Genomic DNA, 20,931 nt, shown 5'->3' on the forward strand with positions numbered 1-20,931 from the left:
TGATCTATCCACCAGAGGAAATTGAGAACTAAGGTGATAAAGCATTGGTAAGAAATGGTGCACATGTATAATTCACTATAAGGTAAAATTGAGCCTAGATTACCAGCGCAAGATTGCCAGCTTATTGTATGAATGTTTTATGGGCCCATGTGAGTATGGTAATTTAGAAATAAACCCAAGCTGGTAATCCCGCTCCATCAGTGGCCTCCACTTCGATACTTGCAGTGTATGTTATTTACACCGGGACAAACTGCTGACAAGGAAAACCATTGAATTTTAAAGAGTTAACATACACATTTTCAGAAAGTAGTCCACCAAGAGTGCAGGTGTCTGGTAAGGTGGCGCAGTGAAGTTCGGAAGACGTACTGTGCGGAACTTGATAAGGCGAAATCACCTGTCTGCAGAGTTGCGGCCTTGGCAAATATCGTGCATGCAGTTGTCTGATTGACACCTGCGTGGTAAAAGCTTATCGCAACAGATTGGAACCTTTGTGTATGCTGAGTGAGCAGTCCAGTTCAAATGCAACGACATTTGGAAATCCAATCAGGAGCGAGGTCTGCACGCGGTATGTGATCTTGGCGGTAGTCCAGGATGCAGTAAACACAGAGTCGTCATCATGCCTGACATATGGGTGGCCATCTTGTGTGTACTAGCACAAGGTTTGAGGAGCATACAATTGGTGCAAAACATCGTGACATGCAACATCAGAGCGGCCATCTGATGTTTTCGGAATTCCGGTCGTCTCTTCAGCGCGAAGTGGGAGACAGATTTACAACGTTCATCACATCTATCGGGAGTGTTTCAGGCCTTTCTTTCAAAGCGGCTAAGCAGGACTACATCTTGAGCAGTTACTGGAGAGAATGTAATGAATGCAAAAAAAGAAGTGGATTGTTTTTCTCAAGCACAATTTTTATTAGATCATTCCTGTGTAGTAAGTGAAAGTGTATTCATGTTGTTTTAAACTGTGTGCATAAATTACCTTCAGGCATATCTGTGTTTGGTGATGCAGCTTTGTATGTTATCATTAGGACCAGAGTGTCATAAGTAAAGACTTATTATTTGCAGATCGTGTTTGAAGTGAAGTAACTTATTATTATGGCTGCTGCTGGAGCGGTTTAACAACAACTTCAGTTTTTAGCCAATCTAGGAAAACCTGTACATAAATGGAAAGATTGGTGTAGGGTGAAAATTATCTGGTGGCCATTGATGCCATTAATTCTGCTACAGTGAAGACACAAGTGGGTTTGGCCCTAGGGCAGCAGGGTAGGGCCAGAATAATTAAGTAACATAGAGAGAACCCAACCATCACTTTTCAATTGCTGAAATGAATTTTACAGACTTGGATCATTCGCTTATTCGAATGTTCTTGAGCATTTATTAGCTTCTCTTTTAAAACTTTATTAGGATTGATTAATTTCATTTGTGAAGCATATCTATCTGTAATGGTATCCAGGCAGGTTCCGCAGGAGCGTCAGGAATCCGAAGACAATTCCACAGCCTTCCCCTACGGTCTTCCGACTCTATCAAACACTAGAGTATCGAGAGACTCGCCAGGGGAAAACAGGGAGACAAAACAAGGAAAGGTGGGGGCGAAACAAAAGAAGACTTGACTGTAATCTTCTCCTTGAATAGGACAACCCACTGTGAGGAATTCAGGAGAACGTCGGGCCGCAAGAAATATATGTTATCTAACAACAGTTTCTTACTATACACAAGCCTATGTTTTTCTATATCAATATGACCTACCACCAATGTTTTGTCTGATGTTCAGGACAGGTGTACAGGAGGGATAGGAATTAGTCTTGAGCTAAAACTATAGTAATGAAACAAGATTGAGTGATAACTCTTTTCCAACAATAAACATATACTGTAATTTCTTAAACAAAATACTCTCACTTGTTTTGATGCACAAGACTGTCCGACTTATGCAGTACTCAAACGTACACTAGACAAGCATTAAAATGCCAACATCAGCACAGGGCAATGGAATCTACAGAACAAAACACATGAATGAGAACCAAGGATTATCAAATGTCTTGAATAATAATTAGGCAGCGCACAGTGCTGTTACCGTGATTCTATGAAGAGTATGTGATATCTTGCACCTTGATTTGAATCCACGCAAGTGTCCCCAAGCACAGATTATAACGGGCCCAGATGATTGATGATAAGGGGCCAGCTGTTATCCAGTCAAGTAAGGAATGAAAGGGAATAGCTGGAGTCGCCTAAGGCGGAGGAAAGCCCAGCCAATAGGCGAATGGGGTCTAAAATAACCTAAATACCTAAAATAAGGAAAAAAAAACCCAGGCCACCCGGCCCAACAGCGGAGACAAAGCCCGGCCGTCAGGTGGAGCAACACCCAAACAGGTAAATGGGGGCAGAGATTCGTCGCCCGGCTGGACGGCGGAGACCAAGCCCGGCCGTCGGGCGGAGCAACTAACGTGAATGGGAGCAGAGCAACAGCGCCTGGCCGGACGACGGGACCAAGCCCGGCCGTCGGGCGGAGCAAGTAACGTGAATGGGAACAGAGTAACAGAGCCCGGCCGGACGACGGGGACCAAGCCCGGCCGTCGGGCGGAGCAAGGGAAGGGGAGAAGAGATAGCGAGCTCCAACAGTGAGGCAAGCGGGAGCGTAGCAAACCCTTCCAGAGCACGAAGTATAGAAAACTTCCTTCTAGGTACACTAAACGAAGGAGGACAAAAACCGGAAGTCAGGCACTAGTAACAGGACGGAACAGGAACATGGAGCTAGACGCAAGAACGTAAAGCGTCGCTCCCAGGGCTCACTACTGATTTATAGTGGCTTGCTCTTAAAGGGACAGTACATTGTACTTCTCGGGGCATGTATCTCGGGGCATGACACTATCCATCAGACACACCACCTTCACACTCATTTACATGTACTAGACAAACAATTTTGCCAAGACAATATATACACACAACTTAAACAAAAATACATTCAATATATACATAGAACATAAATGGAAATGCATTCAGGTTAAATCCAGTCACTATTGAATACAACAACCTAGTATTTAATTATACCATACTACGTTTGTGTTTCTAATAGAAAGGTTGTTGGCTACTGGCTACACATTGCTAGACTACAAGGGCAATTCATTTTGACTTGCTCCCTGCTGGGGATACATTTTTAGTGATTATGTTAACCCAGCAGCAATGGACGCCGACGCGTTTCAAGCCCCATCTTATTTTTGGGGTTCTCCTCGGGGCCTTGGGACTGGATCTAGTCTGGAAGGAAAGAAAGAGCCAGAATGCTTTATTTGTATTTACTCTACTCTCGATTAGTATTTCACACTACATGTCATTTTACTGAGTTAGGGCGCTTACCTGAAATCCTCCTGATAATGGCTGCTTATGGGTTTATGAATCCTTATTTTTTCTCAAATATTCAGCCTGTGGATAAGGCGTTTCTAAACACAGAGGGAAAAATCATGATTTAGCCTTTTGGTTGGCTTAATGATAGTTTGTTCTAGTCTAGATAAATTGCATTCTTTTTAACTTACTTCATCAAATTTTGGAACGTATAAGGTATGTGAGGCTAGCAATTTAACCCCAGTAAGGGTTAGTAGTGTTGAACAATTCATAGAAGATAAACCAACCAATGTTCTGTTAACGGACGATGTAGTAAATGAAAGAGTGAGTAAAAATTGACCTTTCTCTGATGTGCAGATTGGTGAGCGTAAGTTAACAATTATGGTGGATTCAGGTTCGCTGGTCACAATGATTTCAGAGATCACTTTCGGGAAGCTGTGAACTAATTTTGAATTAATGAGTCCCGAAATCAGAGTTGAGGCTTATGGTGACCCAGAAATTGAAACGTTAGGATATTTTAGGACATCTTGGAGTTTTCAGGGAGAAGCATTCACATCAAAGGGCTTGTTGCTGTGAAGGGATGGGACATTATGGGTTGGGTGGATCAAGGAAAACTAAGAATTGTCCTAAAACCTGACACTGCAACACCTATATTATCTATTGACACTGTATCACAAGACTTAAAAGGCATTCTTAAAAGGTTTCCTGAGGTTTTGTATAACAAAAAGGTACCGTTAGAGGATTTGAACATAAGATTGTTGTGAAAGAAGGAGATATCCCTATTCAATGGCACATTGAATGTGCCATTGAATGTTTGATTCAAACTAGAAAAACACTTAATGTAATTAGTTGATGCTAAGGTAATTAAAGTTGTAAATGCATCCTAATGGATCTGTGACATTTGTACTTGCTAAAACGAGTGGGGGAGGGGGCATCTGGTTATGTGCTGATTTGAGACAATTGAAAAAATATTGTAGTAGAATGCCACCCTCTGCTCAAAATTCAAGAGCTGTTGTCTACGATTGGCGATGTTAAATATTTTAGTAAAATTTATCAATGGGCAGCGTATTATCAAGTGACATGAAAAAAGAATTCCTGGTTACTCATGTCATTTATAACACAGTTTGGGGCATTTGATTATTTATGGCTACCATTCAGACAACATTTTGGAGCTAGCGTTTTTCGAAAATTGATGCATCATTTATTTAAAGATGTACCTGGAATTGTAGCCTTCCAGGATGACTTGCTGATTTTTGCCAAACTGGCGAAGGAGCATAATATAATCCTGGATAAGGTATTCGCTATTCGTAAGGAACGTGGCATGACTGTCTCATTGGAGAAGTGCATTTTTAACTGAAGCAGTTTATTATTTAGGCCACATGAATTCTTCCAAAGGTATTCAGCCCAACCCTGATCTTTGGGAAACCCGCAGGGATGCTCCTAATCCTAAAGAGAAGGAAGAACTAAGATTTTCTTGGGTTTAAGTGACTATTCATGATTTGTTCAGGAATACACCACTTTAATAGAACCACTCAAAAAAGTGCTACAAAAAAAAAATCACAAAATTGTGTGCAGTGGTGAAGAGCAGCAAGTCGTGCAAGATATTAAACAGATTTTATTGAAGGTTCCAGATATAAAAATATTTTGTAGTAGCAGTGCAGTTGGTCTCAAAGCTGTATTTTGCTAAAAGAAAAATGGTGCATCCCAAATTTTGAAAGATGCCGTAAAAAGATACAAAATGGGGTGGACACTTGAAAGAGAGGTGCTAGCTTGGGCCTGGGCCCTTGACAAGTTAAAAACTTATTTGTGGAGGGACACAATTTATCGTTTGTACTGATCACAAACCTTTAACTTACTTATTGAGGGACAAAGGTGTGGTATCAGCTTCTTCAAGCTTGCTGAGAATACTGGCCAGGTTGCAGGAATATAATTTTGAAGTGCAATATATTCCAATGAGAGTCAACTGTAGAGCAGATTATATGTCTTGGTTGCCAATTGCACTCAGTTCAGAGCAAGGGGGGGAGGAGTGTGAGGATGTGTGTGTGGTTGCTGCAGTGGATATTGTCCTGTTCAATGGATTTATTGTGTGATTACTTAAAACCATTACAATATACAAAATTAAAAGAGATATAGCACAAGTTGCAAGTCATATTAAAGATCAAAGCTAATAGTTTTTAAAACCAGGCCGGCAAGAGAATATATAAACAGCCGGTGCAATCTCGATGATTAAAATAAAAGAGACAAAATTGAGGCAGAATGTTGCTCATTGATGATATTGGGAGCCCTTATACTGTCGTCCTGGGAAATGCTCCCTTATTACCTTCCAACACTTATGAACACTGGTCAACATTACGGAATAAGTCGTTACATCTAGTGAGCTCTAGGACCGGTATAAAAGATATTATTTTTTCTGAGTTTAAAATGGCACGTAGAGCACCTTGGGTCAGCAAATCAACTAACTCCCTACCTGGCGACTGTGTGGTTTTAACCTTTAGGTACCCAAGTCTGGTGCAGCATAATTTGGACAGGGCTGGAAAGCGACACATTAGGGCTAACGGTATAAACATCCTCCCTCTGTTTTTTTTTATCAACCTAATAGAGATCCTTGGTGCAATCAGGGGGGAAGCACTCTCAGAGTACTTCCCCCCCCCCCCCCGGCAGCCTAGTTATGCGGTTCCATTAAGCAATCGTTATGAAATCCTTCACTCACTTGAGGACATAGACTGACTGAGTATCCCAGGACTTTCTCTTTTAATTAACAAGCAGGAATATAAGGGGTATTCAGGTCATAAACTACAAAATAAAGAACCCAACCCTGTTCACCCTCATACAGATTTAGGAATTAAAATGTTATGTCAGGCCCCTATTGAACAGAGAGAAGAGAGCAGGGGCACTCTTAATGTGACTCGGGCGTGCCTTCTGAGGGCATTGAAAATACAACCAGAGAACGGGTAGCTACTACTCTTGGTGTTTCTGTATCACGCCCAGTAGCTTTAAGAAGCTCTCTTGGTAAGGGGGTTGAAGCTTCATGTAATTTAGTTTCATGGAACTATGCAGGTTTGCGCTCTAAGATGAGTAATTTTTCTGGTGTGATTTTTAATTAAATTATGACGTGCTATGTCTTCAGGAAACATGGGCCAAAGAAATAATTTATATCAACAGGTTTAAAACCTTACACACCACGGCAATTGAGGGATTAAGTGGTAGGGTAAAGGGAGGGCTCTGTACTTACATATCCAATAGGCTGGAAATAAAAAAAGTTAGCGCTGTACACAGAGGACATTTATTACAAACTGATTAAAATTGATATAGATAGTAAACAATGCATTGCATTAATACATTTTTATAATAGCATTCCTTCCACTAAAGTAGGTTTCGTAGTAAAAAAAACTGGGCAATGATATAAAATCGTTATGTTGTAATACCCCCAGAGATACAATGGTAAATATGGGAGGGGATTTTAATTGTGTCTTGTGACCAAATGACGATGGAAAATTGTGTGGTCTTATAAACGAAGAAGGGATTAGTAATACCCACTTTTGTCACTCTAGATTAGGGGAACTGTACAATGAACAGGTTTTGGCCTTGATATAGGATTTGTAAATGAGCTATGTGCCACTCCCGTCCCTATATGTCACACTTTTAACGGAAGGGGGAAGACTTCGCACTTTCCATTTGATGACAATTCATTGAACAATCACTTCCCATCGAGTCTGTCTGTATCTTTGTTGTCAAGTAACTCTGATAGATGTGCCAAAGAAGGCCAGGTTCTATCAAACATCACAATCAATAAGACAAATGGTTATACTCTGCGCTAGTTAATGGTGGATCCTCTATCGATTACCAAGCAAGTGATAACCAATTGTAAACAGGCTTTTGAGATTTGCCAGAGTGACACCGCCACCCCAGACAGCATCTTGACTTCTTGTCAATGTATATCAGGAGCTGTAAGGGAGGCATTATTTGTTCAGAAGTCAAAAAAAGGGAAATCACAGGGATGGTTTGATTGCAATTACACTCGAGCCTACTCCAACTTAAAAAATGCATTACATAAGATCCCGAGAAACCTAGATGCTGTGAGGCAGGCAAGAGGGGAATATAGGCTAGCTAGTAGGAATAGAAAATTGGCCCTGACAAATGAAGCATGGGAATCCTTGCATAAGGCCTCCTTAAAGGGAGATAGGTCAGCTTTTTAGAAAGCTGTCAAAGCACCTTTTCTGACCACCGGAGATGGTGCCACAATAGAAATTGCGATAAGTGAGGACCAATGGATTGAACACTACTCAAAGGTATTTAATGGAGTGGGCGGAGTTGATAAAAATCAAGAGGTTATTACCTCGGATTCCCTGACTCAATATTCTTGTCTTCAAATTACACTGGACGAAGTGAATCGGGCAATCTCAGTAAGTCTAGGTGGGAAGGCTCCTGGCCCGGATGGTGTTCCAGTAGATTTATTTAAGTCAAATGGGGGCCAATTATCACCCAGGTTATCAGTGCAAGTTCTTTTGCACCATTTTTGTCAACTTGGGTTTAATCAACTATTGTCTCAATTTTCAAAAAGGGGAATCGTTAGGACCCTGGTTGTTATAGGCTCATCCCATTATTGGATTCTATGACAAAATAGTAGGTCGAATAATTCTAGAACGATTACATGTGTAGGCAGAGGATAATAAAGACCACTCTGATATCCAATATGGTTTTCGGGGGGGCATGGGAACGACCAAGCAGAGTCTGAATTTAAGTATCCTTATCGGGAAATATACGCGGGTGAAGGAGGGAAGGCTGTTTTTAGCTTTTGTGGATCTCACCGCAGGTTTTGATTCCATAAGACATGCTAAGCTCTGGGAGATCCTTGAGGAAATGGGGCGGAAGAACAAAATATTTATTTTCTTTAAACGCTATTATCGTAACGCTCAGGCGCGAGTTCGAATCGGTTTGAGAGGTGAATGCACTTCCCCCATTCCCTTAAGGAAGGGGGTTAGGCAAGGATGTGTCCTGGCCCCCTTCCTTTTTAACCTTTATATTAACGGCATGAGAGATGCTTTAAGGATAATAAAGACTTCCCTCAGATAGCCGGACGCCCCATACCCGCACTCCTATATGCAGACTTCGCGGTTATAATGTTAAAAATGCAAGCCGGTCTACAAAGGGTGCTAGATAGTTTTTCCAATGTTATGAGTGATTAGGGTCTTAAGGTGAACACCTCAAAGACATTCATAATGAGGTGTGGGCGTGGCAGACGGAGGTGTAGGGATATGTTCGTGGATGGACAGAAAATTGGGCCCACAAAGAGATTCTCATACCTAGGAATACTCTTCGACCAAAACGACCTATGGGCTCAATCCATATCAGCAAAAAAAATAGTACTCCTAAGAACCATTACCGCTCTTGTTCATTTTTTAAGAAAATTAGGCAGGAAACCTCCAGTGTAGCTCTTGCAGATTTATAAAGTAAAAAGTGTCTCCACAGCATTGTATGGAGCAGATGTGTGGGGCTTTGCTCACACTTATCTGCTATAAACAGTGGAAAACAGATTTTTGAGATATATTCCGTCAGTTCCGAGAAACACATCTTCGTACGCCTGTCATGCTGAGCTGGGCATACCATACTTCCCTGATCTGATCAAAATGGAGCCTGTTCTTTTATGGCACCAGATCTGGACGAAAATGGAGACCCAGCTAAATAGGGACATTTTAATGGACAGCCTAAGGCTGGAAGAGGTTTTAAAGATTACCTCTGTAATGTACGTTCGAGATTTTATGCACGACTTGGGACACCTAGAATATTCTACTGACCCAAGTAACTTGCAACTGGTATGGAGAAAGGATTTAAAAAGAGAGGGCCTCCTGCTGCTGAATACGACAAGACTGACGTCTGAGATCGTAAAGCCTAGTGTCCAGACTCAATCCGTCTTTTGTATCTTTCAAAAAAGAAGTGGAATCTATTCTCTTATCGAAATTCACATGAGTTCTGTATGTAACTTGTAGTACCATTGTATGCGTCATTGAACTGTTTGTTCCCTATAAATGCCTGTAAAGCGCTCTGATACCCGCAAGGGTCTAATCCGCGCTATATAAAACCGTAAAAAGACAATAATAAATACTATGATGAGGACGTGTAAAGAGTGTATATTATCTAACAAGCACTTGAAATTGAAATACACTTCTTTGTTACCGGTACCATTACCACAAAAAGTTTAGGAAAAAATAGCATTGGACTGTGTGGGATCTATTAAAGCTATAAAGCATGAATTAAGGTACATGATTGTGGCAATAGATTATTTTTCCAAATGGGTTTCCTATGGGTTTGTTGAGTAAATAAGCAGGACAGCTATAATTCTTTTTGCCTTTGAAGGTTCGCCAGCTGAGATAGTTCCTGATAAAGGTGTGTAGTTGGTGTATGACAAAATGGAAACATTTTTAAAAGAAAGGGATGTGAGGCATTATACTGTGGAACTTTATTCTGCACAAGCCAATGGCGCTGTGGAAAAATGCCCTGACATGTGGAATTGATGTAGTGGTGTACCTGAGGAAAAATATATGAATGTATCATAACACACCTCGTACTGTATCAGGGGTGTCACCTTTTGAGTTGATAAGCAAAGGAATACAAGGTCTAATTTGGTTCCTGTGTGGTTGGTAGAGACAGAAAGGAAATTGGTGAGAAAAAGTTGAGAGATAAGGTGAAGCAAGCTCAAGATAAAATGATACATCAGCTTGACAAGTCATACAATGTCAAGGAAGTCAACACAGCTGTTGGCTCTTCAGTTATGTTTAAAAACACGAGAATCAAGAGATTTAAAACAGATTTCAATTGTCAAGGCACTTTCAAGGTTGTGCAAATTTCAAGCACAGCAGCAAAATTATCCAAACTGAAGATGGTGGTCCAAAAGAAATGTATTACAGTTGAGTGAGTTACAAGGGTGGATACGGAAAAAAAACGTAATGGTAAAGATGATTTTGCATATTCTCCACCCAGGCTGTGCATTACAGACTCAAACAGCTGGCTAAACCATCATGCGCACTTTGAGAGTGCCTACCACTACTCACCTGCTCTGTGGGCAGCTCAACCCCGCCCCACACCAAGAGAGCTGCTAGGGAAAAATAAAATGATAATAACATGGCGTTATTATCATTTTATATTTCGTGTGGTGCAACGCTCCTCCGCCTTAACGGAGGGGCCGCCCCCGTTTCAATAATAAAAGTATGAATAAAGAGAGCACACCAGAAGTTGTTGCAAGTCAGCATCAGACCATTGGTGCACCTGAGGTACTGAATATTTTAGAGAATACCATTGCACCCTTGATGGGAGATGGTTCTGTGGTGCTTTATTGGCTTGTTACACCAAGAGAGTGAGAGAGAGAGTGTGTGTATGTGTGTATATATATATATATATATCTATATATATATATATATATATATAAAACTCCGACCACTTCCAACAACCGCTAGCGAGGAAGGAGACTCGGACCACACAGCTTTTCAGGCGAGTTATTCTTTTATTTCGTGAATCACAGCCTGCAACCACGCGTTTTGGGCCAACCAGACCCTTGATCACATTCAGCTTTTACTGCGCCATTTTTTTGCTTTTATTAGTGCATAGCAATGCAACCCCCCACAATGCATTCGTAGTGATCACATGATAATGAGCATAAAAGAAAGACTTCATTGTTGCTTTAAAGGACAAAAGTAGTTCGCCTTACAAAATGCATGTTTGCATATTTGTTAAAATTTATAGTGAATTTTTAACAAAAACTAAAATGTACATGTAAAAATACATTTTGTGCAAAAAGCAATGTTATTTCATCTATTTAACTGGATAAATCCATTAATAAAATTGCTAAATTTTATATATATGCCCAACGATGTTATATCATGACAAGTACTTAATGGTACAATTATTACTGGATAAATCCTGAATGCCTATTGTATCTAAAGTGCCATAGTGTAAACAATTTTTAAAGTGCAAATACTATTATAAAGTGCAATACAAATATGTGCACATTTCAGCAAAAACAATCACTTATAGAAAAATAGAACGATACAGTGCAATAATAAATATCTTAAGCCCACAAGTTAATATAATTATATGATATAGCAAACATGCAATCCATCTTCTTAATGGTAAAATTCTCCAGCCGGAAAGAATACCACTGTAAAAATACATTAAAAGAAATATAGTTTTAAAAGAACAATTTGCTAAAAATCATCAATTGATAATAACAAGTAGGTCATAGAGAGAAACATTAATTAAACAATTTACAAAATACTATATATACACAAAATTAATTCTTGTAGCAGTTAGCAACCAACTATTTCCACATAAGTTTTTACTCCAATATTGATGAGCCATTTATAAAAAGGTGTGCATGTCCTCAGTAGTGTTCAATCCATGTGGCCACTTGCTGTCTAAGTCCAAAATACATTTTGTTTCTAACTGTCTCAACTGCCTTTCTCTGTTACCTTCCCTTGTTGATTTCGGTATAGCACTAATTACATAGTATGAAAGGCAGTTGATATCTTTATTGTGACATTTAGAAAAATGACGCGCCACAGGGTATGCTGGGTCATTGTGTAGAATAGCTCTAATATGCTTCAATATTCTGACGTGCACCTGCTGCTTAGTACTCCCAACATAATTGAGCCCACAGGTGCACGTCAGAACGTAAACGGCATACTGCGTTTTGCAGGTGTAATTCCCTTTAATCAGGACAGGAGATGGATCAAAGGGAGTGCAATATGAAGTTTTACTACACCCAAATTTACAGGCCCGGCATGATGTGCATTTTCTAAAACCATTACAGGGTTGCAACCATGAGATTGTTTTCCTAGTTTCAGGACCGTTTTTATCTAAATCTGTCCCCATCGATCTACCCTTTCTAAAGGTGATTGTGGGCGACATGGATAAACGTCCTTGTAAACTACTGTCCGTCAACAGTATAGGCCAGTGTTTACATACAATCGATCTAATTTTTTTTCTTGTTTTGAGAAAGTAGTGATGAATCTGGGATCACTTTGTTTTTTTTCAACATCAGCTTGCTTTGTGGTTTTATCATAAAAAAGAGAATCTCTAGGACGGTCATTGGCTTTACTGATAGCATCCTGAACAATCTTCTCACTGTAGCCTCTCAAATATAAGCGTGCACACACATCTTTCTGGCACCTTAAGAAATCTTCCTCACTACTGCAGATCCGCTTTAACCTTAACAATTCACCATACGGTATACTTGATATTAAATGCTGCGGGTGAAAACTCGTAGCATGTAATGTGATGTTACCTGCCGTAGGGTTCCTAAATAATGTGCTTTCAAGTTTTCCATTTCTGACGAGAATTTTCACGTCTACAAATTCAATTTCTGTTTTATGGATATGCGAGGTAAAATTCAAATTCATAGAATTGATATTAATATTTTCTATGAACATTTCCGCTTCTGATTGTGTGCCTCGCCATAATAAAAACACATCATCGATGTATCTAAAGTAAGTAGTGATGTGTCTGTCAAAGGCTACCTTGTGTGTGCGCCTAATAATAAAAGTTTGAATAAAGAGAGCACACCAGAAGTTGTTGCAAGTCAGCATCAGACCATTGGTGCACCTGAGGTACTGAATATTTTAGAGAATAACATTGCACCCTTGATGGGAGATGGTTCTGTGGTGCAGAATACCGCTAGAGCTGGTCCAGTGGTCTATAAACAGGGTAGAATTTCAAAAACAAAAAGGGAGTATCTTAATGATTTTTATTGCTAAGTTAACTTTGGTTTTTTCAGCCTTGTTACCTTTTGGACTCAATAGAAGATTATTTTATTGGCGTGTTACACCAAGAGAGTGAGAGAGAGTGTGTATATATAAGTAAGTTTGATGGTCCCAGAAAGGAAGTAAACCAACGATCCAAACAAGTCAATCCCAGAGTGGAGACCTCAGAATCGGAAGTTACTGAAAATGAGTCGGGAGATGAAGGATCAGGTACAAGAGCGGAAAGGAGTAAACCACTCACTCCTTTTCACGACGAATTCAAGATTATCCGACAGTCGTGGCTCCGGGGAGGGAAAAACAAACCCCCTGAAGGAGGTGCAGAAAAACCCGAAGAGGCGGGGGAGGCAGGAAGAGGAAGGGGCCGAACCCGAAACTGGACGAGCCGCAAGAAGAATATGAACAGGCAATTAAAGCGTCTAATTTAACAGTAGTCAACCTCACGGAAAGAACCCTTACCAATGTGGAACACAAGATACTGACGATGGGACTCACATTCTGTCCCAGCAAACAATTTGGGTATACACACGTACACATAGACCTATTTAGTTTTGTGCGGAAGCTTAAGCTCCATAAATATTTTAAAACTAGATCACATATGAAAGAACGCAAAGGGAATACCGCGAGGCTGACTGCAACTGACGCACTCACTGGGAAAGATCTGAACGCAATTGAGTGTCTGGAAGAATTGAGGTTAGAGACTGCCGGTGAATCAGTGCACGGAATTCCAGACTTTCCAACGAGAGCGGCAAATGTAGGTGTGGAACAGGACAGAGAAGAAAGTCCATTTAAACCTAAGTCCCTGTTCAATCCACAAATGCCATCTGATGCAATTGACATTTTTTCTGATGCGATGACCAGTGACCTCCTCAAGTTCAGAGGGAGAGCTAAACAAAACATATGCTCAGGCAACCTAACAAAAATGGAGAAACAAGAATTACAACAATTGATACAAGACCAAACAATCGTCATAAAACCCTCAGATAAGGGGGGTAATGTGGTACTACAAACAAGGGAGGTGTACTTTGAAGAAGCACACCGACAATTAAACACGGACTGCTATCTAAAAGTTACAGCCAAGGAGTACCAAAAAAGCATAATGGAGTATGACAATCTGATTGCCAAGTGGTACAGTAAGAACATGTTGGGCCCGGAAGAACATATATTTTTACGAAGTTCAAATCCCGTTACACCCACCTTCTACCAAATACCTAAACTGCATAAGGACAATAAACATCCGCCCGGCAGGCCTATTGTTTCTTCCACGAATGGTCTGACTGAGCATTTATCTATGTTCATCAATCACTTTTTATCAGCATGGGTACTTCATCTGGATTCCTATATCAGGGATACCCAAGACTTTCTAAATCAAATAGAGTACATTGAATGGGACCCTAGTTACCAACTTATGGTTCTGGACATTACTAGTTTATATACATGCATAAAGCATGAGGATGGTATAACAGCGGTAATATCCTTTTAAGAAAGACAACAACTGAGGTACTCAGCACATACCATCATGCTCATTGAGTATATCGAGTTCTGCCTAACCCACAACATCTTTCTGTTCGGAGACCATTATTACAAGCAACTTACCGGTACGGCGATGGGCACCTGCTTTGCCCCCAGTTACGCGAACTTGTTCGTTGGCTGGTGGGAGGAGCGGGTGCCCAGGACCTACCGGAGTGAATCCGATTCAGGGCAGGTCATAAAGTGGTACCGGTATATCGATGATTTATTCATCATCTGGCAGGGAAATACAGAGTCAGCTAATCGATATATCGATCTCCTCAATAACAATCAGGTCAATCTTAGATTCTCGGGCACAGTTAGTCCAGTGGCAGTGGACTACCTGGACCTGAGGATCTATGTTGAGGAGAAGACTTTACAAACCACTCTTTTCCGCAAATCCACGGCGGGAAATTCGATACTCTTGACTAGCAGCAGTCATCCACCCAAACTCGTCCAAAGCATTCCCTACGGGGAATTGCTTACGCTAAGAAGAAATTGTTCAAAAGACAACGGGTTTGAGAAAGCTGCAGCAGCAAGCATTGCAAGATTCAGAGTCAGGGGATATGATCCAGCCACCCTTGACAGTACACTACACAAGGTGAGAGGCGTACATAGAAAACAATTGCTCACTGGCAGTAAGAGGGCTTCAACTGAGGTAGGTAAGTTCCAGATGGTAACTCCCTACTCAGCCGAGGCAAATCACCTCAAGAAAATGCTCCGTAAGAACTGGCCCATTCTCCTATCAGATACCATCATTGGTATGGACATTCCCCCCCAACCTTTGGTTACCTTTAAAAGAGCGAGATCCCTGAGGGATATCTTGGTTAAAAGCCACCTAGATAAATTGCCTGGAAAAGTAAGCGGCCTAAAACAGATGATGGGCTTTTTTCCTTGAAGTAAATGCAAGGCCTGCGCAAACAGCAGGAGGGTGTTGACATATAACATACCAGATGCAGGGATTACAAAAAGATCACTAAGTTCATCACCTGCACGACACCCTTCGATGTGTATTGTTTGATGTGCCCATGCGATCTCCGATATATAGGGAGTACCGTTAACTCAGTAAAGATGCTGGTGTTAGAACACATGCGGGCCATCGACAAAAATGATCAGGCATACCCGGTTGCACGCCACTTCACAGACAAACATAGTAGGGACCGCAACCAGTTACAATATTTTGGTTTGGATTTTGTAGCCCAGAGTCCGAGGGGTGGAGACAGACTGAAGAAGTTGCGTAGATTAGAATCAAGTTACATCATAGATCTGCACACTAAACACCCGCAAGGCTTGAACTGTGGGGAGGAACTGACAGTCCATATAGGTTAAAATTGATGTAAATCCATAGAATAGTAGGAATTGGGTATTAGATGTTTTTACCTTGAGTTTTTTCTTGAGTTGTACATCTTGCTTTACATACAGAGGTCTTCAAACTGTGGGGCGCGCCCACCTAGGGGAGCGCCGATGGGTTCCCAGGGGGGCGCAGATGCCTCTGCAAGTATATGTAAATGACGATGGCCTGGACGTGCAGCGATGTTTATTTGCTGCATTTCCAGGCTGTCTTCATTTACTTGGAGCCGAGAAGTGTGAATGGCGATCAGTGGCGTGGGGGCGGGTGTCAGTGAGGGTGCTGGCAGGGTCAAGAGGTTGCTAAAAAAAAAAAAAAGGCCAGACTGGGGTCCAGAAGTTTCAGGGGCCCACTGCATCACAATTAAGACTATGTACCTTTAAAAAAAAGGGCATGGTAGCTTATTTTCCTTTCTAGCATTAAGACTGAGGTGATGGTCCGTCAAGGTGGGGAAGAGGTAAAAGATTCAGAGGCTATTGCCTGCTACTCAGGACTGCATTTATGATTAGTGCAGCAGTGTGGTTGCATTGGGGGTCCAGGAGAGTGAGGGGCTTATAACACCCCAGTTATGGGGATAAGTATGTTTGGGATAATACATGTTTTTGTTTGATGCATTTGCTGTTTTATAAATCTCATAGGTAGTGCGGTTTATACGGTATAGAAAAAGTACTCCTGAAAGTATGTCATAAGCCCCGACCCCTGCACGCAGCCATGTCCCTCCCGCAACCCCAATCCTTGCCATAAATTGTGGGGGGTCGGGGGGGGGGGGAGGGGGGGCAGTCTCAAAACATTTTATTTAGGGGGGCTCTGAGCAAAAAAGTTTGAAGACCTCTGCTTTACAACATAATCATGAACCAGATTAGAATGTGTCTAAAGATTGGATATGATCAGAGTATCCTGGGAGAATGAATCACTATCTTCATGTCTCTTTAAGTGTCTTGATTAGTATATGTAAGCAATGAATTGAGAAATTAACATATCAATGTGTAAATATTGGATAATTTGATGTCTTGCCTTGATTTGACATGCACCTAGATGAATTTCTTTATAATTTAACAGTACTATTTTCACGCATTCCAATTATCCATGATTAGTCATAGTTATCCCGATCTGTGGTGTGATTGGGATCACACATGGAAGGATATTAGCCGATCCACGGCTCTATTAGGAAACTTTCATCCATGGTGATGTATTGCAATATATGTTATATCATTATGAGATTAACTATTTGCTCAATTTTGATTCGGAAATTTTATTTATTTAAATAATGAATCATGAGACATCACTAAGATAATAAATTGTCGAGTAATGGATGATTTGTACATGCAATATAACATGTTATAAAATGGCGCCCACATTAGCAGTGGAACGCGAGTCCTTCCTCAATTTTGATAGCTGGAATGTAAATAAAACATGGCGTTTCATATTAGTGCCGGTAACATCGAGAAAGGCACTTCTGCCGAAACGCGTCTGTTGCTGTTGCTGTAAATAAAAGAAACTTGCTTTTCAAGCTGCCCGGAGTGCGGTTTTCCTTGGGTACGTCAGTACAGTCAGGATTTGAGCTGAATATATATATATATATATATATATATATATATATATATATATATATTACTTTGAATCTTCTAGCCTTCCAGTTCCCCTCTGGCAGAAGTCACGGCACAGCAGCAGCAAGTAAGTTTTCACAAAACTTTTATTTTTCACACACCATATGCAAGATTGCGTGCAAGATAGGACGGCCTACGCGTTTCGGCTTCTGCAGCCTTCCACTGGACCATAGAGTCCTTGATGTCTAGACCATCTTTTAAAATAACGGCATTTTGTGATTCGTCTTCCACTGAAAATCCCATAGAAAATTCTTGGGTATAGCCAGCGCCCTCCAGTAGAGCCATTTTCACTCCACTTGGAATAAGGTAGGCTGGTATTAGACATTTCTTGGTAGTGGGTACTACAGCTGTGGAGTAAGAACTCCAAGGGAAAGGCAAACAAAATTGAATTGTTGAACCAGACGGGGAAGGGGCAATATGTACATGATACCATGAAAAGAAGAGTGTGGTATTGTTTGGTTTAAGCAAACGATTATTGACATAAGTGGTTAAGAGAACTGAAGAGAACCTTTATTTTAAAAAATATATGCAACTGTTAACAAAATGTAAATACAGAGATATTGCGGGTGAATGCTGTATAAACATGATAATGGATGGTAACTCTGTGTCTTTTAACTGTTTACAATCAGTCCTGAAGAAGGTGTACTAAGAGAAAAACCGAAACGCTGCGTCGACTTTTGTGATTCTTCTTGTTTTTAATGGTTTTGTATAAAAAGACAAAAAGATTTTTTATCAATGTTAATTGTATATGTCCAGTGGGACATGGTTTTATAATTGTTTTTTTTTAATGACTATATGAATTGTAATATTGATTTTGTTAATAAATTTGAAACCAGAGTTTTACCAAACATGTGTTGCGATAAGTTTCATATGATGTTTATAGCCTAAATAATTTGTTACTTTTGTTGCAAGTCTATAACTGTCCCCTTAGGGAAACGGTTAACATTGTATAACACTACACTGTACCTTTGCCTTTCTCGCCCATGATTGTGGCATGCTGTTTTTAATTAGACACCCCCAGTAGTAATATTGAAACTGGACATATCCTCTGTTGTCCATTTGTGATTGGGACCTATTCCTTTTGACATTATTTTCCCCCCAGTCCCTTACAAGCCTGTGCGGGGTCCTCCTCCTTTTTTTATAGATTCATACTCGGATTGTTAGCTGAGGAGGTGTTGTATTCTACTGCAAATCAGCAGTGTGGTAAAATTTAAGACACCACAACACAATCCTGATTGTGTTTAACAATAATGGAAGGGATAAAGACATATAGCTTTTCCGAAGACCAATTTAACCAACTCATAAATATTAATCCCGAAGTACCACCACAATTAGGTTAGATAAATCGGATGAGGAACAATGGGAGAAACTTTGGAACTTAAAAAAGAAAACTGTAAGGGCGGAACTTCATGCGGAGTTCCTAGTAGAATATTGTAAAAATGGGATTATACCCAAGGGCCTCCAGGTCACGAATGAACCCGGCATTTTTATAACAGATAGGAAATTCATAGAAAAATGGACACTGGTAGCCAATCGGTGTAGTAGAGATTGGATTCTACTAATAATAGAAACAGCTAATGAATTCCGAGTAATTGAAAGAAAAGAGATAGAAGACTTAGAGAGCCAATTACAGGAGAGTACAGCATTAGAGGATGCTAGAGCCAAACTAGAGGAGATTCAAAATGATGTAGCGGGGTATAATGAATATCTAATAAAAAAGAAGAGTAATAAACTCAAAAAAGACATTGAGAACTACAATCCTGAATTTGTCTATCCGTACTTGCAGAAGGACTTTTATGAGCGCCCCAGGGAACAATTCCAATCCCGAAGACAGTGGCAGAATCAACCCAGAAATCAACCTAGAAAAAGGGTTAGGTTCTTTGACTCCTCGTACACGAGTACGGACTCAGAGAGCGAATCAACAATTGACAAAAACAAAAGTGGGGAAACTAATAAACAACAACAACCTATTCTTAAAGAAGGTTTGTCTTTTTTAGAGAAACGCAACCAAACATTTGGTCAACAACGAGGGAGAGGTCGCAACAACTACAATCATCAATCCCAATATGTACAAGCCCAACACCCTCAACGTCCACGAACCAGGAGTCAGAAACAATGGGACTAATGAATTCCCAAAGAGAAGCGGTAATTAATCTATCAAATCATCAGTTAACACCTATAGAGACCAAACTATTTGAAAGGGGTCTAGGATATGCTGTTTGCTCCCCTGTGGATAGATATGCCCTTGAAAGAGACCTACAAAACTTTTTTAGGAAAGTAAGACTACAAATCTTCTTTGATGGGAAAGATAAACCTCCCAAACAAAACAAATCAGGGTTAAAAAATAAATCTACTTGGACTCCAGCACTCAGTACTGTCCATAAAGATGTAGAAGCTTTTGAGAGATCTGTAGACAAAAGTGTGGATAATCTTATAAAACAAAAAACCTGGACACCGTTTAATTTAACCAAGGAGGAGAAAACAGCGTTAGAAGCACTTGAACGAAATGTAACTCTAACAGTAAAACCAGCAGACAAAGGTGGCAGTGTAGTGATTATGGATAGTAAGGACTATGATAATAGAATGTTTAAACTTTTAAACAACAGGTCACATTATCAAAAATTGAATAGGGAAGAGTGGGACACTTTGATGGAAGACATACGGAAAATGCTTAGGCTGGCGAAAGAGGAGGATATCATATGCGAGGAAGAATTCGCATTTATGCTCAACACAGATCCTTTAATTCCGGCACTGTATGGCCTCCCGAAGGTCCACAAGGATATTTTAGATCCCCCCATGAGACCCATAGTATCCTGTATAGGAACACTTACTGAACCTTTGAGCAAGTACGTAGAAGTTTTTTTACAACCCCTAGTGCAAAAGCAAAAAGCCTATATCAAAGACACGACCTCCATGATCAAGAAGGTCGAAGGATTGAGTTTCGATCCGGAAACCCAAGTGTTAGTGACTTTGGATATCGAAGCACTATACACAAATATTCCCCAGGACAATACTATAGAAATCATGGAAGAAATTCTGTGTGGCAATCAACAAGACCTGACAGACCATCAAGTGTTTATTTTAGAATGTATAACCTTGATCCTTAAAAACAACATTTTTATGTATAAAAATGAACTATTTAAACAAACTAAGGGGACCAGTATGGGGGCTACATGTGCCCCGAGCCTGGCTTGTTTATTTGTCGCCAGATTTGAAGATAAGCACATCTACAACAGGACCGCCCCATTCTACGAAAACATCTCTGAATGGGGTCGGTATATAGATGACATCTTTTTTATATGGACTGGAGAAATGGAGACCTTGAATGATTTCTTAATCTGGCTCAATTTGGGCGATGTGAATCTTAAATTCACATCACACATGA

General features: G+C 40.4%; 1 long non-coding RNA gene across 1 annotated transcript in view; it reads right to left on the bottom strand.

Moving 5' to 3' along the window:
• Positions 1–3,090: 3,090 nt before the first annotated feature.
• The window catches only part of LOC144829575 (uncharacterized), a 29,300-nt gene continuing 11,459 nt past the window's right edge, over positions 3,091–20,931 (bottom strand). The window contains exons 2-3 of the long non-coding RNA XR_013610701.1: positions 3,349–3,431; positions 3,091–3,249 (exon numbers count right to left, since the gene is read on the bottom strand). This is a non-coding gene — a long non-coding RNA (uncharacterized LOC144829575). The remainder of the gene's footprint in view (positions 3,250–3,348; positions 3,432–20,931) is intronic.

The sequence above is a fragment of the Lissotriton helveticus genome, chromosome 4_1, assembly GCF_964261635.1.
Source record: "Lissotriton helveticus chromosome 4_1, aLisHel1.1, whole genome shotgun sequence".
NCBI classification, from domain to species: domain Eukaryota; kingdom Metazoa; phylum Chordata; class Amphibia; order Caudata; family Salamandridae; genus Lissotriton; species Lissotriton helveticus.